General features: G+C 44.1%; 1 protein-coding gene and 1 non-coding gene across 2 annotated transcripts in view; both read left to right on the forward strand.

Moving 5' to 3' along the window:
- Window positions 1–27,802, forward strand: part of LOC126204177 (uncharacterized) — a 388,056-nt gene that overhangs the window by 274,722 nt on the left and 85,532 nt on the right. The gene's annotated exons all lie outside the window — the stretch shown is intronic.
- Trnaa-ugc (transfer RNA alanine (anticodon UGC)) lies at window positions 27,114–27,188 on the forward strand. The gene has a single exon. It is a non-coding gene; the product is annotated as a tRNA-Ala (tRNA).

Genomic DNA, 27,802 nt, shown 5'->3' on the forward strand with positions numbered 1-27,802 from the left:
CCAACACGAGAAAAGGCTTGCGAACGACAATCACTGCCGCTGACTCATCATCATAAACTAAAGGCTATGCCTTATCGATTTAGCCACGTCCGTCTCTCCATTGTCATCCTCTTCGATTCTTCATACGATTTTATCCCCATATCTTCTTTGATGTTATTAAAATACTCTTGGCCTGCCTCTTAGTTTTTTCCCTAAAACGTTTCCTTCAATACACTAATGGCCATTAAAATTGCTACAACAAGAAGAAATGCAGATGATAAACGGGTATTCATTGGACAATTATATTATACTAGAACTGACATGGGATTACATTTTCACGCAATTTAGGTGCGTAGATCCTGAGAAATCAGTACCCAGAACAACCACCTCTGGCCGTAATAAAGGCCTTGATACACCTGGGCATTGAGTCAAACAGAGCTTGGATGGCGTGTACAGGTACAGCTGCCCATGCAGCTTCAACATGATACCACAGTTCATCAAGAGTAGTGACTGGCGTATTGTGACGAGCCAGTTGTTCGGACACCACTGACCAGACGTTTTCAAATAGGGAGAGATTTGGAGAATGTGCTGGCAGGGCAGCAGTCGAACATTTTCTGTATCCAGAAAGGCCCGTACAGGACCTGCAACATGCGGTCGTGCATTATCCCACTGAAACGTAGAGTTTCGCAGGGATCGAATGAAGGGTAGAGCCACGGGTCGTAACACATCTGAAATGTAACGTCCACTGTTCAAAGTTCCGTCAATGCGAACAACAGGTGACCGAGGCGTGTAATCAATGCCACCTCATACCATCAGGCCGGGTGATACGTCAGTATGAAGATGACGAATACACGCTTCCAATGTGCGTTCACCGCGATGACGCCTAATACGGATGCGACCATCATGATGTTGTAAACAGAACCTGGATTCATCTGAAAAAATGACGTTTTGCCATTCGTGCATCCAGGTTCGTCGTTGAGTACACAATCGCAGGCGCTCCTGTCTGTGATGCAGCGTCAAGGGTAACCGCAGTCATGGTCTCCGAGCCGATAGTCCATGCTGCTGCAAACGTCGTCGAACTGTTCGTGGTTCAAATGGTTCAAATGGCTCTGATCACTTTGGGACTTAACATCTATGGTCATCAGTCCCCTAGAACTTATAACTACTTAAACATAACTAACCTAAGGACATCACACAACACCCAATCATTACGAGGCAGAGAAAATCCCTGACCCCGCCGGGAATCGAACCCGGGAACCCGGGCGCGGGAAGCGAGAACGCTACCACACGACCACGAGCTGCGGACGAACTGTTCGTGAAGATGGTTGTTGTCTTGCAAACGTCCCCATCTGTTAACTCAAGGATCGAGACGTGGCTGCACGATCTGTTATAGCCATGCGGGTAAGATGCCTGTCATCTCGACTGCTAGTGATACGAGGCCGTTGGGATCCAGCACGGCGTTCCGTATTACCTTCCTGAACCCACCGATTCCATTTTCTGCTAACAGTCATTGGATCTCGACCAACGCGAGGAGCAATGTCGCGATACGATAAACCGCAGTCGCGAAAGGCTACAATCCGACCTTTATCAAAGTCCGAAACGTGATGGTACGCATTTTTCCTCCTTACACGAGGCATCGCAACAACGATTCACCAGGCAATGCCGGTCAACTGCTGTTTGTGTATGAGAAATCGGTTGGAAACTTTCCTCGTGTCAGCACGTTTTAGGTATCGCCACCAGCGCCAAACTTGTGTGAATGCTCTGAAAAGCTAATCATTTGCATATCACAGCATCTTCTTCCTGTCGGTTAAATTTCGCGTCTGTAGCACGTCATCTTCGTGGTGTAGCAATGTTAATGGCCAGTAGTGTACATTCTTTTGGAAATGGTTGTGTCTCCTTATGTGCCCTATCATTCTTGATTTTCTTCTTCCTATATAATTTAGCAGCGTTGTGTTGTCATTCGCTTCTCTTAAGACCTGTTCATTACTGTTTCTATCTATCCAGCTTGTTTGCGTCATTCTTCCCCATATCCAGACTCCAATTGCTTCCAGTATCTTTTTCTCTGTCTTTCCCAGAGTCCACGCTTCACATCCGTATGTTAACGCACTCCAGACAAAAGTTTTGGCAAACTTTTTCCTACTTTCTAGGCTTATATGATTGTCTGTTAGTAAATTACTTCTATTTTGGAAAGCTTGCTTTGCCAAGGCTATTCTTCTCTTTATATCTTTGATACATTTATTGTCGTCAGTGATTGTACTCCCCAATTCACTATCTGATCAAATGTATCCGAACATCCCTGAGTAACAGAAAATGGACGACTAGAAGAACAGGCGGACCCGCAGGTATAAAAGGAGGCGTGGAGTATTGCGTCGTCAGTTCGCTACTGGCACAAACCCGCCAGTGGTTCCACTTCCCGTCCAAACTATCGCAGAGGATTTTTCCTCATGGCACTTTTTTCCTCAGCCCTTAGAACCACTACCGTTCCGATCATTTTCTGTCAACTGTCTTCCGGTGAGACCGTATTGGTGAGTGATGGTGCTCGGATCTACAGACAACAATGCAGACCTGCATTCTGTGACTCCTCATTAGAATACTAATCACACGGCAGGGGTAACAATAGAACTTTATGTGATGGACATCATGCTAGTGCGGGCATGGAAGGACTCTACTATCTATTACAAAAAATGTATCTTTGGTACAGAAGCGATTAGAGCAGAATGGTTCAGTGACACGAGCTCGTTGGCTCCGAAAGTGAACTAGTCACTGGATTTCGGCTGAGAACAAATCTTCCAGGTGTATTTTAGCTCTTCTAAAGCTGCCCGAGTCGACTGTTGATGATGTCATTGCGAAGTGGAAACGCTAAGGAACAACCACAGCTGAACCAAGGCCAGACAGACCTCATGCCCTGACGGACAGGGGTTTTCGAACACTGCTGGGGGTGGTTATAAAAAATCTCCCGAAATCAGCGGAAGAAATCACTCATGAGTTCTGAGTGCTGTCACCAGTCCAGCTAGCATAATTTTTGTGCTTATGTAGAGAAAAAGAATGGGGCATAATAGTCGAGAAGCTCCTCATAAGGGGCACATTTGTGTTTCAATGGTAAGTGAAGCTTCAGATTATGTATAGAGCGACGCCATTGCAAGTGGTCGACTGGAAATAAGTGATCTGAAGTGATCGGTTATACTACACCCTGTGGCAATCCGGTAGAAGGTTTGGGTTTCAGGAATGCCTGTCATGTGGGCGTATGGCAGTGAAGTACAGAGTTCAAGTGGCTCTGAGCACTATGGGACTTAATCCCCTAGACTTAGAACTAATTAAACCTAACTAACCTAAGGACATCACACACAGCCATGCCCGAGGCAGGATTCGAATCTGCGACCGTAGCAGCAGCGTGGTTCCGGACTGAAGTGGCTAGAACCGCTCGGTCACCGCGGCCGGCTGGGTGCTTCAGTCCGGAGCCGCGCGACTGCTACGGTCGCAGGTTTGAATCCTGCCTCGGGCATGGCTGTGTGTGATGTCCTTAGGTTAGTTAGGTTTAATTAGTTCTAAGTGTAGGGGACTGATGACCCCAGATGTTAAGTCCCGTAGTGCACAGAGCCATTTGAACCATTTTTTTGAATCGCCTAGAACCTCTCGGCCACCGCGGCCGGCTGAAGTACAGAGAAGGATGTGTTACAGTAGGGTGTTTTGGAGTGTGATCCTCTTATTTAGCTTAAGAAAACTCTGAATGTGGAGGGATATGAACACATTTTACGGTATTGTGTACTGCGTTCAGTAGATTCGTGACCATGATTGATTGTATCAGCGTGACAATGCACCCAGTCATAATACAGAAACTGTCAGCCGGCCGTTGTGGTCGAGCGGTTCTACGCGCTTCAGTCCGGAACCGCACTGCTGCTACGGTCGCAGGGTTGAATCCTGCCTCGGGCATGGATGTATGTGATGTCCTTAGGTAAATTAGGCTGAAGTAGTTCTAGATCTAGTTGACTGATGATCTCAGATGTTAAGTCCCATAGTGCTTAGAGCCATTTGAACCATTTTTGAGCATCTGTGAGACAATGGTTTGTGGACAACAACATTCCCGAAATAGAATGGCCTGCTCAAAGTCCCTACGGAACAACTTTGGAAAGTGTCAGAACGTTGATGCCGCTCCATCTCTGCGTTCAGCATCACTACTTACTCTTGTTTCAACTGTTGAGGAAAAGACGCTGCTATTCCTCCACAGACATTCAGCGACCTCTCTGATAGTATTAGCGAAAGTGTGCACCAAAGTCAAAAGGCTATTACAGTACCACAAGGTGTACACAGTATTCGCAATTACCTGATAACGTACAGTTCAGCATTGCGTAGCCATTTATGCCATGGCGATGGCGATATAGGGCATGCAGGTAAAGTTAACCGACAACATCGCCTGTTCCCGTGTCGAACTGTCCATCCCTTTGTTATTCTGATGCAGATATGCTCGCTGACAAAACTAAGCTACATCTGGCGAGCCTGGTTATTACAGTACAACCAATAATCTGATAAGCCAGTAGCCTCTGATTAGGCTACTGATGAAGAACATCAAGTGGGATGGATGCTTTTAACAGACGAACGGCGCGGCTCAGCAGGTGATCTCCCCTTTGGTATACAGCGCTAGCAAAGACTCTGCGTTTCTGCACAGAGGCCATGGTACATTGCGCAAACTTTAGAATTCACAAAGGACCTAATGGCACAGTATTCAGTATAGTGTGAAATGCGTGATTATTTAGTTAGACCCCACTCTAGGCCTCACTGAAGTAAGTGATTCATGGATTTTGTTAATATATTAAGTATATCCCATGCTACCCATCAGTGAAGTGCAATAGTTTAGATAGGCCCAAATCCTGCAACAAAATCTTCCTTCTCCAGATCACGAGGTCTACGCACCGCTCTTTCGTCATTTGGCTTCCAAATAAGATGATTTTTTGGGTTTCCCTTGCGATTGGTGAAGATCACTTTTAGTGCCTCCAGGGTATGGTTCTATGTTTGGTCATAGTCTGTGAAATTTCCAGTGACTGTTCTTGTTCTGTGTCTATAGCAATTTGACGATGGTTCCCGTTACATTTGTGCCAGTTACAACCAGCACAATGGCACTTACAACCGCCGCTTCTGGTGTGGGTGCAAAACAGCTGCAAGAAAATAATTCTCTGCTGTGACAAAGTAACGGCTCGACATGCCAGGCGCATGCGCTCTTCGGGGAAGGCCTGCACTTCTGACGACCGCAAAGAAATGCAGGAGCGAGGTGCCTCCCTAACGGGTCTACCGCTAGCGGAGATTCTGCCTGCTGTGATAAGCGTGCCGTTGCCCCAACTCACACAGCCAGTCTGAATAGTACGAACTCAATCTCGACTTCTCACTCATGTCCTGATGAGGCGTCGGGTCGGCTGAGATCATAAATCACGCGCTTTCCGAGAGCGATTAGTGCTCACGTTGGCGACGCCAAAGCAGCCAATACATACATCCCACACAAAGAAAGAGCATCTGCGTCCGTCCACATCTACATCAACATCTTCATCACTACTCTGCAATTCACACTTGCCTGCTGGCAGAGGGTTCTTCTAACCACCTTCAGACTATTTCTCTACCCTTCCATTTTTTAACAGCACGTGGGAAAAATGAGCACTTAAATGTTTCTGTAGGAGCGTTGATTTCTCTTATTTTGTAACGATGATAATATGTCTCTATGTACGCTAGCGGCAATAAAATATTTTCCCATTCGGAGGAGGAAATTGTTGATTGAAATGTCATGAATAAATCTCGCAGAAACGAAAAATCCGTTTGTTCTAATGATTGCCACCCCAATTTGCGTATCATATACTCGACATTTTCTAGCGCTATTTGCGATAGTACAAAAGGAGCCACACTCCTCTGAACTTTTCTGACGTCCTCCGTCAATCCTGTCTGGTTAGGATCCCATACCGCACAGCCGTGCAAGCGTTGCGCAGACAGCCCGTTTAGTAGGTCTGTTGCACATTGTAAGTATTCTGCCAATAAAAGACAATTTTAGGTTTGCCTTCCCCAGAACGTTATATGTGTGATGGTTCCAATTTAAGTTGCTCGTAATTGTAATTCTTAGGTATGTACTTGAACTGACAGGCTTTAAATTTGTGTGATTTTTCGTTTAACGGAACGGATTTCTTCTCGTACTCCAGTGGATGACTTCACACTTTTCCTTACTGAATGGAACACTTTTCGCACCATACAGATATCGCGTCTAAATAAATTTGCAATTGATTTTGATCTTATGATGTCTTTACTAGACGGACGATGACAGCATCATCTGCAAACGAGCTAAGAGATCTGCTCAGATTGTCTTATAAACCTTTTACATAGATTGGCAACCACAGAGGCCCTGTAGCATTCCCTTGGGAATTGCCGGGTATCACTTTTATTTTACTATATGATTTTCCGTCGATTACTACGTAATGTGACCTTTACAACAGAAAATCAAGAATCCAGTCGCAGAGCTGAAACGATACCCCACAGGCAGGCAATTTAATTAGAAGCCTGTTGTGAGGAACGGTGCCAGAAGCTTTCTGGTAACCTAGAAATATGGAACCAATTTCAGAACCGCTGTTGATACCACTGATTACTACGGTCGAATAATGAGTTAGTTATGTTTCACAAGGACGATATATTCTGAATCTATGTGTAAACAGACCGTTATCATCGAGGTAATCCTTAATTGAATTATTCATATTGTGAATCCAGACAGTCAGTGCCTGACAAAAAATGGCTCTGAGCACTATGCGACTTAACTTCTGAGGTCATCAGTCGCCTAGAACTTAGAACTAATTAAACCTAACTAACCTAAGGACATCACACACACCCATGCCCGAGGCAGGATTCGAACCTGCGACCGTAGCGGTCACGCGGTTCCAGACTGAAGCGCCTTTAACCGCACGGCCACACCGGCCGGCGCCTGACAAAAGAAGTGAAACACACAGAAGGGGAGGAAGTGAGGGAGGGAGACACTCTGCGGAGCACCTGACCATTTGAAGAAGCACGTATCCTCCGTGTAGGTGGATGGAGGGAGGTGGGAGGGAGAGGCGTCAGGGGAGGTGAGAGGGCTTCAGCTTTTAGCAGTTTGTGATTGTACATCGAGGAGAACGCACGTTCAACTACCGCCTCCTCTGCAGTCTTTTAGGACGACGATTTTCCCCAGTACATGTGTTGCATTATGACCCATTCACTACGAATGCTGGTTTTCTTCCTTTTTTTTTTTCACGATGTTTTCGAAGTGTAATTAGAACTGTGAGACTTTTTCCCATCAGATGTGATAGCGTGTATTGTCTTCGATTACTGGGCTGTGGAGTGGCTTTTGAGTAGGTGGCTGTTGCGAACTCTGACGTCAAAGAACGATATATACTGTATTCTTACAGCTAGACTTTTTAAACTCCTTTCTGTTCAACACCAGCATGTCGTCAGTGGAACATATTTCCCAGCAAAAAGAATGAAGATAGTACCTTATACCACTACCTTTTTCCCGTCAGCTTATAGGTGTAGGGTAAAGTTTGAGTGTATCTGTCGAGTGGTACTGCGAAGTTTTTTCCCAGCATGATAACACCAGTTTTATCGCATTGTCAGTTTTTGAGTTGTATTGCGATTTTGTGCTGTCCTTGTGTAGCGCTATGCATATGGTTGTGTAATCAGGCCCGATCTTCATGATTAAGTACGTAACCAGGACAGATCTTTGCATCTGTTTCCCGACCAAAATAAATAAAGTACACTAATCTAATCTTCCTCTTCTGCATCTGGACAGTTTCCATGTGTTGGGGGGTGCACTTGGGTTTTCTGTCCAGGTGGACCAGTGTTCGAGTCCCAAAAGGACACCACCATTTTTAATTAATTTAATTTAATTTTACCCTTAAAGGGTACCATCAATTCTAATTTACTGGCAATTGCCAGGTGTGGGGTGGAGTCGGACAGCAGCACAGCCCTGGGACAGAAAAATTACCAAGAAAATTCAAAATTCCCGCGAAAATTCGAAATTTCCACCAATAGGGTATGTTGGGGAGGGGGAGGGGCTGGGGCCCACGTGCAGGCTAAGAGAAACATCATCTGGGGTTGGGGATGGGCATGGTTGGGGTGTGGGTGATTAATTGATCAATTCAATTAATTTGCATATCAATTTGATATCAAAATTGCACCGAGGACCCCACTACCCTATTACTCACGCATTGTCAAGACCTCCTAGGGCAGTGTGTGATTCCTGCTTTGGAAGAATACAGGGGTGTGGAAACCACCGTTCTTGAGCAAGATGGTTGGTGAATAATAAAATCAGTGTCATTTGTTTGACTTTTCTGCTTACGTCCGTTCCTAATCCATTACATATGGAAACATGTCTATACATCTTTCTTGCACTAACAGCACCATATTTGCACTTGGTGGTTAAAATTGGAACTAATTTTTTCCATTGTAAATCGGTTCTGTATTAACGCATTAGAATATATAGGAAATTGGTATTGACAGAAATAAGTCTGTGCAGCTTGCTCATGAGTTGCGGTGTGTAAGAGCATCGACCACAAAAGACGATGTTCTGGGTTCGAGTAGCAGTTGCAGCGCTTTTCTCTAATCTGCCGGTATGTTGCAAACTACTGCACACCTGACTGAAGAGTTAAATATTCATTCTGGGAAGTGCCCTCTAGTCTGTGACAAAACCGCTTCTTCTAAATATCTTTTCCTCAAGAAGTGCTAGTCCCACAAGACTTGTATGGGACCTTGAAACTAAAGCTTTTACTTTAAGTAGTTGGAAACGTGTGTGTGCTACGCTATCAATGTGAAAGCAAGTACTTTTAATTCCGATTACCATGTGTGATCTAAAATCGCCTCTGCTACCCTAGTTTTAAATACGAACATAATTTCGCAAATTATTTTGTATGTATGTGATACCAATTAATCTAAACAACATCTGACCGCTTGGAAATGAGTGAAAAGAATGATTGTCGATAATACTCAGAATCACTTACTTGTGCAACAATCAGACACAACAGTCAAATGTTGCGTAACAAAAACTGTGTCTTGTTATGAAACGCAGCCACTGAATTTAGATGAAATTTTTTAAATGAAAATGTTTAATATTCTCTCAAAGGTTCGTTTAGGCCGTATAGTTTTTTCCTTAGCAAACGGATAACTCGGCTGTGCTGTGTCAGCACTGCAAAAATGATCAGCTGAATGATGAGCTGCGTTATTAGCTTATTAATTAAGCTGTTGTAGCAAGTGGCTCTTTCGTCCTCTTTCAAAAATACTACTCACTGTTCACGCAATGGTGCAAGACGTGACGGTGCAACTTTTTGCCAAACACGCTTTTCATTCAAACAGAGAGGATGAGCTCCAGTGAAAATGTTTCGTAAATAAGTAAGAGGGTATTTTGCAGTTTAACGACAAAAAAAAGTCGAACTGACATAAACTATTACTCTTTCTCAACGTTATCTTTCTCAGCATTGTCATACACCATACTGAATATTTTTAACAGACACTTTTTAAAGTTGGTAGAATTTACTCTTTTGATTTCCTAATGAAATGTTTTTAAGTTAATCTTGGTGGGGGGAACTAACTAGAATACTGCACATTATTAATAATGCTCTTTGGATACCAACACGTAGATATTGTTTAACGCAATGAAATCATTACACTACAATGATTAATAAACTAGCAAAATAAACTCAGTGCAAATTAGTTTTTTTTTTCAAATGATCTTTCTGTCTATACAGTCATGTCAAATCATCCTCTATCCTCAGTTACACATCATGAAACAGCTCAAATAAAAATCACTCTGCCACATCCACCATCGAAGCTCCTCACTCTGCCATGACATAACACTCTTTTTCTCCCTCTCTGACCCGAGTTCTACTCAATAATACTCGTAGCCAAAGAATACATATCACTCATATGTTCGACATGCAAAGATGGTCAAAGTGATAAATATTCCGAATAAACTATCAAATATACCAAGCAGACTGACATTTCTCATGACATATATATTTTTCGTAACCACTTATCCTAATATGTACACCTTTCAAATTGTGAACTTTGGAAAATAAAAGAGGTATTTGAAAGGCAAAATCTGCGAGGGCGGGCCGTGAGGCGTGCTTGGATATGTGGGTGAGAGCGTCATCCACAAAAGGGAAGGTGCTGGGTTCGATTCTCGGCCTGACACACAGTTTCAGTCTACCAGTGAGCTTCAGTTAACAAATAATTAAAATAGTGTTTATAGAGCTTGTGCCTGAAGTTCATGGATGTGGAATGGATGTCATCTGTCAGCAGAACCAACATTATTCGTTCATCTGCAATGGGACCTAACGATGGAAGCCCCCTGGGTATTCGTAATCTGCCTCCTGTCAAAGTGGCTTCAAGAAGCAACCTCCCTCAGTCACTGCGAGAGCAGACGGTCAAATGGTTTCTCTACATATCTGAAACCTATTTCATAATTTGAGACTCAGTGAACAACTCTTCATGCGACTGACGTAGAGTTATTACAAACGGGAGATTTGGGAACATCTCATATTATCATCAGTATCTGATGAAGTTATTGAGCGAATTTCAAAATTTAAAATGCTACCATAAGCTACTCAAATAGGTTTAATCTTGCTTTAAAAGCTCAACACAGTAAGTCGAGCGAAGGTTAGAAACCATGTATGTATCATTAGGCGGCATAAGTCATTGCGCGAAATTACCCAGACTCTATTCATCCAGTATTTGAGAATAAGACAACTTCTGGCAAACTTTACACGTAAAATGAAACCTTTCCGAAACTTTTTCTCCCTAACGCACCTCCACAAAATAATGGAAGGAAAAAAAAGTTTATTACTTACTACGTTTTAGTTGTTCATGCAGTAAAACTTCAGCTTCATGAATAACATTTTAATTTACTACTTCTGTGTTACTAATTCGCAACGAATTTTACAGGCTTTATGCACACATACCATTAAATGTACCTGCAAAATTATATCATTCTACGACACGTACTGCCGAGTGCACCAACTTCGATTGAAAGTTAACCATGGTAAAGTCGGAATTTAGTCCTTTTCAATCCAAAAATTTGGCACAACGACCTCGATCAAAGTTAAACCAGGGAGCAGACAGTGGTTAAATTTGAACGTGGCACGCGCCCCGTTTTCTCGAGATAAGCCGGCCGGTGTGGCCGTGCGGTTAAAGGCGCTTCAGTCTGGAACCGCGTGACCGCTACGGTCGCAGGTTCGAATCCTGCCTCGGGCATGGATGTGTGTGATGTCTTTAGGTTAGTTAGGTTCAATTAGTTCTAAGTTCTAGGGGACTGATGACCACAGATGTTCAGTCCCATAGTGCTCAGAGCCATTTGAACCATTTCTCGAGATAAGCAGGGCTTTATAAGCGTACAGTATTAAGATGGCGGATGGTTTCGATGAACTGAGACATGCTCAAGGCTTAAGGTGAACGCAGGAAGTTTATTACTTTGTGAATCAAACTTACCAGCAGCAGAAGTAAATTCTGCCTCGACATGTGACAAATTGCCTGTTTCTCTCTTACGAAGGGACTACACAACAATCGGAGTTTTGTAATTTTTTTTATATTTATGTTGCGTGAAGTTCTAAACTCAACTGTACCTCTCACAAAGCAAACCGATGCAACCTTAGAAATTCTCGTCTCATAAGTTTTCCGTCCACATTTAATATGCCGAAATAAGATAGAAGTTAACGGCCTTCCCTCAGTGGTAACACCGATTCCCGTCCGATCACCGAAGCTAAGCGTTGTCGGGCTGGCTAGCACCTGGATGTGTGACCATCCGGTCTGCCGAGCGCTGTTGGCAAGCGGGGTGCACTCAGTCATTGTGATGCAAACAGAGGAGCTGCTTGATTGAGAAGTAGCGGCTTCGGTGTCGTAAACTGACATACGGCCGGGAGAGCGGTGTGCTGACCACATGCGCCTCCATATCCGCATCCAGGGACACCCGTGGGCTGAGGATGACACGGCGGAGGGTCGGTCCCGTTGGGGCTTCATGATCTGTTCGGAAGGAGTTTAGTTTAGTTTTAGATTTAGAAGTAAGGTAGATATCCTTCCAAATGAAGTATAAAAATACGAAAATATAGAAAGGAATTAATTTATACGTTTTTTGACTATACACAAACTCCCTCTCTGGTCAGATCGGGTACTGCAACGTCCAACTGTATCGACCAACCATCGAGTCATTCTTAGCCGACAGAGGTCACTGGGTGTGGATATGGGGGGGGGGGGGGGGGGCGGCTTGTTTGCAGCACACAGTCTCCCAGCCGTTGTGAGTTTTCGTGACTTCTCAGTCAAGTAGTCCTCAATTGGTCTCACAAGGGCTGAGCTCGCCCCGCTTGTCAACAGCGCCCGACAGACCCAGACGGTCACCCATCTAAGTGCTAGCCCAGCCAGACAGCGCTTAACTTCAGTGATCTGACGGAACCAGTGTTACCGCTATGGCAAAGTCGTTGGCACGTTTTGAATATACAGTCCCGAGTAACCATCTTTGGCAGAAGATCGGTAATTAAGAATTTTTGTTTGCAACGAAAACTGTATTTTTGTGATATTTATATTGTAGGCAGTAAGAAAGCACGCATTTTTCGCAAAAACTACGATTATATGTTTTAGTTAGCATATGTTTGATATATTTTATATCTGAATGACGTAGGTAATCCAACTGAAAAGAATAAACGAACTAGTGGTTCCGCTTCATCACTGTGTCACACTATGCACCGTGACAGTGCTTCTACTGTATATGACGCATTTTTTGTAAGTGTTGTATGGTACAGTGAGCCTCTGGGAAAGGGGTAGGCTCGACTGTATTAATTTATTTAATTATTTCATTATGTACATCTTTTCCCTTATACTCATTATGTTGGTATAAATTATAAAATGAGTCCAGAATGAGATATTCACTCTGCAGCGGAGTGTGCGCTGATATGAAACTTCCTGGCATATTAAAACTGTGTGCCGGACCGAGACTCGAACTCGGTCCGGCACACAGTTTTAATCTGCCAGGAAGTATAAAATGAGTGTTTGTTTTGATTGTGGATTCATCTGCAGAACAGCTGTAGGACAGAGATGCTTTACTTAGATTTTGTTGCCAACCTTACTCTTGTACGGAACTGATAAAGATGCACTTGCAGCAGTTGAGTCTTCAAGGGTTGTTAGAGTTCCCATACCAATCCCACTCAAGGAAGAGCAGAGTGACCGTTAAGGGCGTTCTGTCATTTTTCACCGTTCGGTTTCTGGTCTGACTAGAGGGTGAATGAAAGCTGGGATGGGCTCCGTGATTCAGACTGCAGAAATTGAAGAGGATGTTAAGATTACTAATCCGTTGTTTATCAGCAAAATTATAGTCATTATTATGTGGCGACCAACTTTGATAGTACTTTTACAAATAAATTCAATGGTTCGAAGTTTGGTAGTTTGTCGAGAGCGTGGAGCACAACAGAATCCAGTAACACAAAGTCAATCTTGAGGTGCCTTTTGCACGTTTGGTTTAATTTGGATTCAGACATCTATTATCTTGTCTTTAGTGACTAACGTAAATAAGTTTGCCAAATATTAATCAAAATTTTCTTTGGAGCACGGGTGTCACGCAGCGTGTTCGTTACAACTATGTGATCGCTACTGTACAACAAAATATAGCGGAGATTCTAATACGATTTCTGGTTAGTTATTCTGCATGTGAATTGTATGACATATTTAAGTAAAGTGTCGTGTGAAATACTTTGATTTTTTTAAATTTCTGGTCTGCTGCTCGTCTCCACACTGCCACGTGAGCAGTTCTGCAAAGACACACGGCCATCTGCGTCCTAAATTAGGTTCAGAAAGGAAATGCTTGTGAAGGTTAATTTTCTAATAACACCGAGAACGATCCAAAGGGGTGAGTTCATCAGCGCAAAAAAAGGCAATAAATAAAGTTTTGCTTTAAATGATTCATGGCTTGCATGTCACAATAAATTGATTATTCATTTCAGAATCTCTGGTTTCGTATTCTAATAATTTCAGCCTCAAAAACACTCCTCATAAGAACCCTGATTAGTTATACCAATTGATGAACTATAATGTCAGAAAGATAGATCGTGTCTGTCTGTACAGCAAATATACGCTAACTTCCTTGGTTGCTTCAGCCCTCTCCAGCGTTATCCGTTGTGCACATGTTAACAGTTTGTATTTCACTTAACAATCAAATAATTATTTTGGACCGACCCCGTTTTACGAAATTCCAAGCATCAAGTCAAGGAAGGCAGGAAAAGTAAAAGTCCTCACTGGAAAGTAAGTGCAGTCTAGCAATGATCTCCCTATGAGTTCGACGCAAAGTAATAAAGTGCAGTCGAACGTAACAAATTAGAAAGGAAATCGTTCAGTTTCTTCTTTTATACTGCGGCCGTCTATTCTCCTATTTTCATGAAATGCATTCGTACCGACCACTTTGAGAAAGATATCCATGTCGTACTTCGAAAAATTTTCTGTATTTCTTTTGTTTTCCATTTCACCAAACATGAACGGATTGGCTGCGAAGTATAAACACCCTTATGCTTGTTGACGAAAGTGTGAGGTTTAGAAATGACGATACTCACCAGCGATTCTCTAGAAAACTTGTGCTTAAAGGAGACCATTTGCAAATTCATTTCTCTGTTAACATCTTTGAATCTCCAGGGCACCTTCCATTGCAATACACAGAGTCATATGCGGTCAAACGCACTGTTGGCTGACGGCGGTTTGCTGAGCGGCGTTTAACGCTGGCGTACAGCAGATATTTTTAAACATTGTTTACTTCCATCGTGACCACGGAACTGTGATTATCTTGTGTTTTGCCGAGTTTGGCACATTCGGCCAATAATGCAGGAAATATGACATCATAAATATTGAGATGCATGAAAAACTAGCTTTTCGTGAAACGGAGGGTAAATAATCCAGACTGTACTAATCCAGTATTTGAAGCTGTTCATACGTGGGAGAGTTACTTTTTTAAAGAATCAGGAATGAGGAATGGGATTACCAATAATTTATAAAGTACTAACTGACGAGCATATTTGTAGTGGACGACATTTTCCAAAATCGCAATTGTTATTTGTTCCTTAAACCTCATTCTGAATTTTCTGACAAGCAAATTATCGGGCAATCGCTTATTTTCAGCTGGTCCGCAGAGTAGCATTGCTTCTTATTGACGGAACCAATTTACATGTCAGTCACTTGTCTAGAACCGCATTACTGCACGTGACGTGGTATTTAATTTGTTTCTGAATGGGTGCTGTCAGCCAGCGGGCACGACGTCCTGAGAAGAAGCATTACTGCAGTTGGGGACCTACCCTGTTCGTGTGGGCACAGAAACTAGTTCCGTGCTGCCAGGTTGACTGCTGTATGAGCAGTACGGCTGTGGGTTAGAATATCCCCGCCTTCCTTGTCCAAACTGAATTTGTGTTCTGTTCAGCCGTTAAGGTGGTTTGGTATTAATTATATACCACTCAATTGGTCTTGGAGGAAAGGTAATACGGTTTGTAGTCGTTCCTATTCCACTCAGACGAATTTTGAGTAGAAAATGGCTGAGACTTCCTTTTCTTTTGCTTTCTTCGTATGTATATTAATTTTTGCGGTTTGAATCAGTACCTTTGTTAAAGGTAATTGTTTGTTTCACCTATATCTGTAGAGCCCTCATTCCACAAGGTGCTAAAATTACAACTGAATTTAATGTGGTATACTTCTGTAATCTAATGACCTATACATACTCGTAAATACCTTTCTGCTTTATCTCTCTTTCTAATTTCTTATCCACACTGAAAAAAAAAAATCACAACATGGGGAAGGGAGTTGTGTGGCATAAACGAAAGTTGACAGGGGTGCTTCTGCACCCGAAAGATGACGTATATTCAGATTTCGCACCATTCATATAAGAGTAGCGCCACTATGAGGACGTAAATCTGGTTTGCTTTAAAGACACGCTGAAACGGTCGTGAAATAGGATGTGGTGAGTTGATGTTAGTCAAGAACACCTTCAAAGGTGACTAAGATGCCATTATGAACATCTCACTGAGTTTGAAAGAGATGGCGTAATAGGACTACGAGGAACTGGATGCCTTCTGCGAGATTGCAGAAAGACTTGGCAGAAATTTAGCCACTGCGCATGATTGCTGGCAGCAGCAGTCTCTGTAATGTACCCGGTGCTTCCGAAAGAATGACTTGACTTCAAATCTCCATACTTATTGATAAAAAGATACTAAAACATGGGATGAATTCCAAAACATTGAAAAAATCTTAAAGTTTTACCCAACTGTCAAAAATACTCTTTATGTCCACCAGCAGTACCACAGACATCTTTTACGTTTTTACTAGGGTCAATTTTCAGTGACAACATTTCATATCAGCGGTAACGTGCCCATATGGGGACTCCAGAGCCTTCACGACATTATTGAGCAGCAAAGAGTCTCACCTAAAGTGAACATTTTTTGTGCCATTTCTCGTGAAAATCTGTACGGTGTCTTCTTTTTTTGAGGAAAACACAGTGACTGTCTTCAACCGCTGGAGAATTGGCTTTTTCTACAGCTTCAGGAGGCCTGCGATGTCTTTACTTTCCATCTGGATGGAGCTCCACCACAATGGCACACCAACGGACGTCAGTTTCTCAATGGAACTCTGCCTCAACGCTGGGTAGGGCACGCGGGACCACGAGACATTTCCCTGCATTCTACGCTTCCAGACGTGACCTCATGAAAATTTCCTTGTGAGGACATCTGAGGAAAGAGCAGTCAGCTCCCCTTTATCTCCTGACATATAACAGAATAACAACCGCCATACTTTCTGTAAAAGCGAATATGACGAAGTTAGATAGCTTCTAGATGTTGTTCCTGCTGTTGTTGGTGGACACTCAGAGCATTTTGTATTTCGCATTTTTTCCCATGTTTGCAGCACATTTTTATTAAGAAATACGTTTTGAAATCAAGTAATCCGTTTTTAAACACCTTGTACAGTCGCAAGAAGACCAGGCTCCGGACAGTCACCATCATGTTCAACGATGGCTCTGGCGCATCATGCAGCATCTGCAATTTCAGCAGTAGTTGGCACCACTGACACAACACACTGTTATTAATCGCCTACTTAAAGGGCAATTCTGAGCCAGATTGCCCACAGCATGCGTTCCACAGACACCAACCCACCACAATTTGCGACTTCAAACGAGAGCCCATTAGAGGGCAGGGTGGAGGTCTGTTGTGTTTACTGACGAAAGCTAACTCTACCTCGGTGCCAGCGATGGCCGCGTGCTGGTTAGAAGGAGGCCAGTTCCTCAACTGGCCTAAACCCAACCTGTTTCCTCCGCGCTAGACACACTGGACCTACACTTGGACTTATGGTCTGGAGTGCAATTTCGTATGACAGCAGGAGACTGTCCTAGTTATTCCACTCACCCTGACTGCAAAATTATACGCCAGTGGTGATTCGATCTGTCGTGCTGCCAGCCGGCCGCTGTGGCCGAGCGGCTCTAGGCTCCTCAGTCCGCAACCGCACTGCTGCTACAGTCGCAAGTTCGAATCCTGCCTCGGGCTTGAATGTGTGTGATGTCCTTAGGTTAGTTAGGTTTAAGTAGTTCTAAGTCTAGGGGACTGATGACCTCAGATGTTAAGTCCCATAGTGCTCAGAGCCATTTGAACCATTTGTCGTGCTGTCATCCATGAACAGCTTCCCAGGAGGTGTTTTCCAACAAGATAACGCTCGTCCACATACTGCTGTAGTAACCCAACATGCTCTACAGAGCGTCGACATGTTGCTTTGTCCCGCTTCGTCACCGGATCTGTCTCCAGTCGAGCACATATGACACATCATATGACGACCTCTCCAGCGTCATCCACAAACAGCACTAACCGTCGCTATTTTGACCGACCGAGTGCAACGGGCATGGACCTCCATCCCACAAACTGACATGCGGCACCTGTACAACACAATGCACGCACGATTTCATGCTTTCATTCAACAGTCTGGCGGTTATACCGGTTACTGATGTACCAGCATTTCACATTTGCAAAGGCTTACATTAAACTGTGATCTTGCAATGTTAGTCACTTAAATATGTTACCCAGACAAATGTATTCCCAAAATTTCATTAGTCTACATTAATTATTTGTTCGCGTTGCGATTTTTTTCGTCAGGTTTTTTCCACTGAACAATCGTTGTTTATTTGTTGTTTCTCTGGTACTGAAACTCCCCATTATAATCATTTTGTTGGCTTTGTTGCCAATTGACAGTGACCACAACGCTTCGCAAATATCTTGCATCTGATGTGAATGTGAACTCGTTACTGCATGGATTGGGATGATTATCATGGAATATTTTTTGTATGTTTGTAACAATCTTTGCCTGAATGTTCTTCAATAACTTTAACATTCCAGAATAAAATTTTAGCTCTGCAGCGGAGTGTGCGCTGATATGAAACTTCCTGGTAGATTAAAACTGTGTGCGGAACCGAGACTCGAACTCGTGACCTATACATTTCACGGGCAAGCTAAACAACCTAATTGTAGCTATATTTCATTTTAATGGTTTTTGCAGCACTTTATTATAACTGCTGAATATGCCATGTGATCTTGCATAACTCATTCATTTCCACTAATATATTTTCGTTCCCTGAGCTCCAAATTTTAGGATGTTTAATCAAACTTTCCGAAGCCAGGTGAGAGTGCAGAAGTAGCTGGGCCCGCCCCATTGGCCATAATCTGGCTTCTCCGAACATTCTTTGACCCAGTATGCAATAGCAACACAGCAAAAACCCTCACGTGGTAGGAGGATCTCCAAAAATCCTACCCCTGGTAAGATGGGACCCGATGGGATTAGCGAGACATGAGATCTGAGTGATTCTGAATATCAGAGCCCAGGATCAACGCGGCCCACTCGTATGCTGATGTTTTGTCAACAGTCCCCAAAGTCTTTAGCCAATAGTGTCATCGGGAAACATAGCAGTCACGTAGTGCCACTTGTAAAACAAATACGCTGCACAACACAACTAAAGCGTTAGTTTTAGATACTCCGCAATTGTCTCCTGTTGCGACACTGACATTTGACTCATAGGTGCCTACAATCTTCCCTGTAGGAGCGCAAAAGCGTGGCACCCTCGGGCTCGGAGATGCTTCTAACGGCAAGGTCTCGATACATGCGAAAAAATGGTCAGAGCTCAGAATTTCGTGTGAGTTGTAAGGTGAATTTATGCTGTCGGACTGGTGCCAAATTTCGCCACAGTTCTGCCCAATTCGACAATGGATGCGTCACAAATGGGAGGTCACCCCCTTCCCTTACCCACATTTCAACATTTCTCTTGACATCTCTGCTGTGGATGTCAGGACCGCGACGCACAAGGTTGAAATCACGCGGTTTTCTTATGGGTGACCGAGGAGAACATTTCAGACATCGCCGCTCAGAATTGACAGGAAAAGGCTTCAGGGGGTAGTACAGAAAGTGTCAATGAAACCACTCCTTCTCTTGGAGCGCTGATTCCCACGACAGTTCGCAGTTCAGTGCGCAACTGTGCGACGCTACTGACAACCGTCGACACTGTTGACAACCCCTGGACGATCAGCCCCTTCTCTTTGCTCTGGAGTACGGCGTATTGGGGATCGTTAAAAACCATTCGAAGAAATTTGAACGAGAAGCGAAACAGAGAATGGTGTTTACGCTTTCTCAGTCCTCCTGTGACACTGCTACACGAGTGAATAAAATGGTTCAAATGGCTCTAAGCACTATGGGACTTAACATCTGAGGTCATCAGTCCCCTAGACTTAGAACCACTTAAACCTAACTAATCTAAGGACATCACACACATCCATGCCCGAGGCAGGATTCAAACCTGCCACCGTAGCAGCAGCGCGGTTCCGGACTGAAGCGCCTAGAACCGCTCGGCCACAGCGGCCGGCAATAAAATGGTAGTTGGTCCCTCTAAGACCGCCCCCTCATCATCCAGTTTGGAACACGCTCGGTGCCACCCTTACATCTTTGTTGGGCACTTTAAAAATGACCCTGCGCAGAGAGAGCCATTCACTGTTTCACTGGTGCTGGCGTGACAGGCACCTTTCTGGACAGCCGTTAGATTTCGCATGTGGCCAGCTGCGCTACTTGTACGACATAGCACCGCTCGCCTGGGGTGTGGAAATGGATGTCTCTCACATCGATGCTTAGGGAAACAGTGAATGGAGTGAATGGTTGTCTCTGTATAGGGACAGTGCCCAACAAAGCAGTGCAGGCAACACCGAGGGTGTTGCTGAACCGTTTGCTGTTTTGGTCACACACGTATTAGCTCGATGCGTAAGTTCAAACCGTTTTTGTTTATCACGTTGGTATTCTGATTGCTCTGGGTTTATTTATTGATGGTAATTTTTTATTTATGGTTCACTGTTGCTATTTGAGTTTAAATAATGTTATTTTATCATTTAGAGATAGTGAGGGGAGCTGTGGACGCTAGAAAATGGAGTGACAATTCGAGAAATCGGAACATTTCCGACACATTCCTCTGTTACGAGTGCAGCGGGAGGTGACATTATCGGAGGCAGCCATAAACATTTTCACCGTGCACGGGGATAATAACATTGGATAGAGCTGGTGAGAAGATGGTTTCCTCGTTTTAAGGAGGATAGTTTTGATATTAATGTCTTTCCAGGTTCAAGAAGATTTCGGGGTTTGATGAAGATCGTTTAAAGGCTTTAATCCACAATGATCCACGTAAGTGAACTACAGAACTGGCAACTTTGATGAACTGTGATCATTCCACCATCGAGCAACATTTTTATGCAATGTGGAAGGTTCAAAAATCGGGTGAGTGGGTACCGCATGCTTTAACCCAAAATCACATAAACCAGCCGCTTGTCATATGTGCATCTCTACTTGCTCTCGTGAATTGGCTGCTGAACAACACCGAAAATTCCTATCCTGTATCGTTACTGCTGACGAGAAATGGTCTCTTTAACGTAAGGAAAAGGAAGCAATGGATGACCAGAAACAAAAAAAGAGCTTCCCGTACAAAGAGCTGCGCGCACCCGCAAAAGATAACGTTATGCATCTGCTGGAACAGAGATGGTGTGGTATACTTCGAACTGCTTCTCTGAGGTGTAACCGTGACTGCTGACATTTATTGTCAACAACTGAGAAATCTTGCAGATGCAGCCCAACACCAACGACCAGGAAGACTTTATGAAGGGATGCTAGCCAACGATACAGTCCGCCTGCATTTTTCTAAATTGACAAAAAGCACTATACAGCAGCTGGGTTGGGAAGTCATTACGGATCCCCATTATTCACCTGATCTTGCGCCCTCGCATTTTTCACCTTTTCATCTCTCTATTGAACAACCCTTAAGGAACTTCATTTACGTATGAAATTGCGCTCCGAATATGGGCCGACTTATTCGCCTCAAAACCACGAGACTTACACAGTCGTGGAATCGAAAAGTTACCCCAGCATTGACAAACTGTTGTAAATAGTGAAGGACAATACACACATAAAAAAGTTTGCATCTCCCTGGTTCCCAAAACTCCTGAAGATAGACGTTGGCTGTGGATATTGTATCACAGACACAGCCCCTTTGACTGTTCAGAGATACCACTAAACCCACCAAAACATGTAAACAACCATGCATGAGCAGCGCCTATTAGATGGAAGGGGTCCGGCAGCCGATCAGTTCCAGTCATTCGACCAGGAAGGAGGTACACGGCTCGTGTTTTCTGTAGTTCAACCATACCTAGGGAGTCAATACCGCGGTTCGATCATGTCCCCATTGTTACATTGAGCCAGGAAGGCCTCTCAACAAGGCGTCTCGGAGTGAACCAAAGCGATGTTGTTCGGACATGGAGTAGATACAGAGAGACAGGAACTGTCGATGACATGCCTCGCTCAGGCCGCCCAAGGGCTACTACCGCAGTGGATGACCGCTACCTATGGATTACGGCTCGGAGGAACCCTGACAGCAACGCCACCATGTTGATCAACGCTTTTCGTGCAGCCACAGGACATCGTTTTACGACTCAAACTGTGCGCAATAGGCAGCATGTGGCGCAACTTCACTCCCGACGTCCATGGCGAGGTCCATATTTGCAATCGTGATACCATTCAGCGCGGTACAGATGGGTTCAACAACATGCCGAATGGACCGCTCAGGATTGGCATCACGTTCTCTTTATTGGTGTGTTGCAAATGCCTTCAACCAGACAATCGCCGGAGACGTGTTTGGAGGCAAGCCAGTCAGTCTGAACACCTTAGACACACCGTCCAGCGAATGGTGGAAGTTCGCTGCTGTATTGGGGTGGCATTATGTGGGGCCGACGTACGCCGCTGGTGGTCATGGAAGGCGCAGTAACGGCTGTACGATACGTGAATACCATTCTCCGATCGATAGTGCAACCATATTGGGAGCATATTGGCGAGGCATTCATGGACTTCAATTCGCGCCCCCATCGTGCACATCTTGTGAATGACTTCCTTCACGATAACGACATCGCTCTACTAGAGTGGCCAGCATGTACTCCATACATGAATTCTAGGGCACATGCCTAGGATAGACTGAAAAGGGCTTTTTAGGGACGACGTGACCCACCAACCACTCTGAAGGATCTACGCCGAATCGCCGTTGAGGAGTTGGACAATCTGGACCAACAATACCTTGATGAACTTGTAGATAGTATGTCTTAATGAATAGAGGCATGCACCAATGCAAGAGAACGTGCTACTGAGAATTAGAGGTACCGGTGTGTATAGCAATCTGGACCACCACCTCTGAAGGTATCGCTGTGTGGTGGTACAACATGCAATGTGTGGTTTTCATGAGCAATAAAAAGGTCAAAAATGATGTTTATTTGGATCTCTTTTCCAATTTTTCTGCATGTTCCGGAACTACCGGAGCTGAGGTGATGCAAAACTTTTTTTGATGTGTGTATTATTGATGACTAATGTCTCCGTTATGTGTATGTGTTGCGTTTATTAAACTTGTGGAAAGACGCTACGAACTTACGAACCAACCCAATATAAATGACGCACCATGTATCATCTCGCCACAGGAGGGTGTGAAACAAGAGGATAGAAAAAACACGAACACTCTTTGCTGCTTCTGTTCACGTTCAAGTTAAGTCCAGTGGTTTTGAATGGCCCTAGTGGTTCCAACCTGAACACTAGAGCAAAATGTACGCTCACATTACATTTCAAACGGGTGCCATCTCGTTCATTGGTGTTGCAGGTATACAATGTCATTAGAGAAGGAGTGAATCGTCCGGAGGATCTCAGCAGTGTCAAAGGTTGTCGAGAACGGTCCTGCTCCTCATCGCACAGCGAACAGTAGTTTTCGAACGGAAAAAGTGTGGGAATCCACGGCCCATAGAGAGGGGTGGTTTTATTGACGTAACTTACGCTACGCCGTGTCTTATTCTGTTGATTTTGGAAACTGGTATGTCTGAAACGATTTCCTCGGGCACCTATAAGAGAACTCCTTACGCACGATCATTGTGCTAGCTGGACTGTTGGTAGCAGTTTGGAAGTCACTAGGGATTCCTTCCGCTCATTTCACGTCTTTTACAAGCATTGTCTGCAATGATCGACGGTGCACATGAGATCTGCCTGGTCTTAGTTTAATTGTGGCTGTTCCTTCGCAATTGCACTTGACTGTCACATCACCAACAGCCGACTTGCTCATCTTTAGAAGGGTTGAAACATTCTGGAATGATTTTGTCACTCAGATGACATCCTGTGACTAGCCAGCGTTCGAAGTCACTGAGCACTCCTGACCGCGCCCATTCTGCTGTTACTGTCTCTACACTGGCAACACTCCCTGCGTCCGCATATACTGGTGGTCGTCTCTCGTGACATCTATTAATCACTTCCGTATTGCATAGAGTGGCTGGATGCTGTTTTGTGCTCTTGTGAATTGTTATTTATTAGGTTGGGAACGGAAGTAGCGACTCGGAAGTTTTCATTTTGGTGGCTGCTTCCAGCCTTTTCACCACCACATCCACGGATGATCGACCACTGGGCAGCGTTGGATGCCAGCCGAGGTAATTTCTCGTGTTGCTCGGCGCTAAGCGAGATCAATGGCCGTGTGCGTGCCATTGGGATTTGGGGAGTGCTTTATAAGGCTTCGGAGCAGCTTTGGTAGCCTCGCAAGTGATAAAAGCGTGCCCACCCGCCGGGGACCACCTGCCGCTCTGATGGCCACGAGGGCAAATGGGTCGAGGCACCTACACTGCCATGCGTCCCTGGAGAGGGTAGTCGCGGAAGTTTAGCAGAACTGTTTGTTCCCCTCGCGGAATACGTTCCGGGTCAACGGGCTCCCTTACGTGTCGTCTAACTGAGCTGCTTGTAGGGATGCGTCACCCATTGCCCGCGATTGTGAGCAACACAACTTCGGGAAGACGAAAATCGAATTTCGGAAACAGATTTTGGCTGTTGCATTTATATTTTAGTCTCGAAACGATTTTGCAAATCGGACAAAAATTGGTTTTCCTTTGGCGAGATACTTTTATCTTAAGGATTATTAATTAATAGTTTCCGGTCATCAGTCACGATTTTTAAAAATTTTTTAAATTATTTTCCACAACGTTTCAATGCTACAGCTTCAATTTTGAAGGACTGTATGGATATAACGGGGGTTACATCTGCTTTAGTTTTTCGCCTAGCATTAATAGAGCGACACGGGTGTTAGATTTAACGAAATGAACAATACGTCAGATGGAACCAACGACAGAATGCTAGAGACATGAGAGAAATAAAGTTTTATTACGTTTTACCCTATTTGGAGGCATAACAATCGTGTCCGGTGTTGGTGAAAAACTTCCCCTTTTGCACTTACATTTTGAAATTATTTAACATACTTACGACCGTACTGGACTACTCAAGTGCTACATATTTAACCCGTGTTACAGTGATGTGATGGAGTATTGAATTTACACAAATAAAAATTTTAGCTTTACATTGTTATGTATTCAGCATGAAACTAGTCATGCTTATTCACATGAAGAGTAATTTAATACTTATTGTTTCTATTACTATGTATGAAATTTATATTTCTTGATATAAATGAAATTGCGTACAGATTGACATAGAGTTCGTCGCGGAGGTCGTGTAAGAGGGAGGGAAGAGGAGAGAGGAAGTCTTTGCGATTGTGTGTTTGTGTGTGTGTGTGCGTGAAGGGGAGAGAGAGAGAGAGAGAGAGAGAACGACAGGGATAGTTGGAATGAGATGATACGTACTTATTAGTGTGACAGGCATAAAGAAATTTAATTAATTGCCTTCTTTGAGACTATTATGTCAAGAAACATGTAGAACACCAATGTAGAAGACGAATGTTACGCGGTAAAACGCAGGAGACATATCACTAGTATTGATTTACATCATTTCTGTAGCATTCTCTCATTAATCCCATCTGGGGTACCGTTCATTTCGTTAAATCTAACAACTTTGTCGTTCTCTCAGTGCAGGTGAAAAACTGAAGCAGACGTAACACCAATTATAGCCGTACAGTCCTTGAAAATGGAGTTGTAGCTCCGAAGGATGTGTTGGATAATAATTACAAAATAAAAGGATTGTGACTAATGACGGAAAATTGTTAGTTAAAAATCCATAAAGTAGAAATTACACTCATAGCCAGCCCACGACTTAATGTCTATAAATAACATCAGATGTTTTACTGTAAGCTACTGTAATACTTAATCTTTTTTGATCCATTATGGACTGTGGGACAACGACTGGCATGTATTTCTTTATACAATAATTTACCAACAGCCGTATATATTGTAGAAACTTATACATACGTTCATCTGTAATGCTATATTCGGGTAAAACAGTGAAAACTATTAACAACAGCATGACGTAGGCAGAATCATATTTGCCCTAATGTTACATATAGTTTTAATGATATACAATATGTCCTTTTGAGCCACTTACGTAGTTAACATGATACCTGTCAATTGTTAACGTATGTTCTGTATTTTTTATAATAGTACATATGTTCTACTCATTGCACAGGGATCTGAAGATGGCATCAATGTAATTCCAAAACTGGTAGCACATAAGAAGTTCATAAAATAAATTTCTACAATACATACAACTGTTGGTAAATTATTGCATCAAGAAATACTGTAATACTGTCCGCAGCTCGTAGTCTTGCGGTAGCGTTCTCGCTTCCCGTGCACAAGGGTCCCGGATTCGATTCCCGTTGGGGTGAGGGATTTTCCCTGCCTAGAAATGACTGGTTGTTGTTGTGTTGTCTTCATTATCGTCATTCATCCCCATTACGGTCGGAGGAAGGCAATGGCAAACCACCCCCGCTACGGCCTTGCCTAGTCGGCGGTGCGGGTCTCCGGCATCGTTCCCTACGCTCCTCGGAGAATGGGACCTCATCATCATCACTGTAATACTCGATCCAGTCACACTGATGTGACCGCCGCCAACGTTCGTCGAAAACTTGCAACAACCACTCACAGACGGGAGGTGGCAGCAACAGTGGTGGAAGGTCCATAAAGCGTCTGAGAGGGACGCGGTAAAACAGTGCAGACCATGTCGTGACGCGTCCAAAATGGAACGGTCATTGGCTTTCGTTTCAAGGGTGGAAGCATTTACGAAACGGCCAAGTTTGTAAACCGTTCGCGTGCCGCCGTGGTTAAAGTGTAGCGCAACATGTCGCTGTCTGAAACCGACGCGGAGGCAACTGTGGTGCACCACGGGCTATACACGAGTGGGGTGAACGATGACTGCGGATGTGTGTGTGGACGAATAGACGTGCAACTGTTGAGCAGCTGACCGGCCAGATGAACCAGCGGACATCCAAAAGTGTATACTTATATGTTCTTTCGGACACCATTGATGACCTGCAGCCGTCTAGAACGAAATTAGAATTATATATTAATACCTTCAACTGCTGACGGGCGTTGATATGTATCAGTGGGGACAGGTGAAAATGTGTGCCCCGACCGGGACTCGAACCCGGGATCTCCTGCTTACATGGCAGACGTTCTATCCATTTTTTAAAAGTTCGTTTGGTGATCCTTAAACTCAGTTTTTTATTACAGAGGCCAACCCGCTCTGTGACCGAACACGCTGAGCTACAGTGCCGGCGACCATCTGAGCCACCGAGGGCACAGAGGATAGTGCAACTGCAGGGACTATCTCGCGGACGCACTCTCTGTGCCCCCGGTGGCTCAGATGGATAGAGCGTATGCCATGCAAGCAGGAGATCCCGGGTTCGAGTCCCGGTCGGGGCACATATTTTCACCTGTCTCCATTGATATAAATCAACGCCCGTCAGCAGCTGAAGGTATTAATACATAATTCTAATTTCGTTCTAGACGGCTGCAGGTCATCAATGGTGTCCGAAAGAACAGACACCATATCCATATAAGTATATAGTTCTGGCGATACCGGCCATGACCTTCCTCTTCTGTGCGAATGCACACATATTCCCCGAACTCTTACGGGACTTGGTAAGAATGTCTTCCACGAGTAATGAGTGAGTTGTGTAGGGACACTACGAATGTAGTGTGTGGACATATAAGGTGACAATGTGGGTCTTACGGGAGGCGTGCGAGAGATAGTACCTGCTGTCGCACTATCCTCTATGCCCTCGGAGGCTCAGATGGATAGAGCGTCTGCCATGTAAGCAGGAGATCCAGGGTTCGAGTCCCGGTCGGGGCACACATTTTCACCAGTCGCCTTTGATATATATTAACGCCCGTCAGCAGCTGAAGGTTTTAATATATAATTCTAACCAAAAGTGTCTCCTCAACGACCGCTCATCGAACTCCGCTGAGTATGGGCGTTCGCAGCAGGTGCCTGGTTCATGCACCAATGCTGACTGCTGTTCATCGGCCACGGAGGG

Source organism: Schistocerca nitens, chromosome 9 (assembly GCF_023898315.1).
Source record: "Schistocerca nitens isolate TAMUIC-IGC-003100 chromosome 9, iqSchNite1.1, whole genome shotgun sequence".
In the NCBI taxonomy this organism is placed as follows: Eukaryota; Metazoa; Arthropoda; class Insecta; order Orthoptera; family Acrididae; genus Schistocerca; species Schistocerca nitens.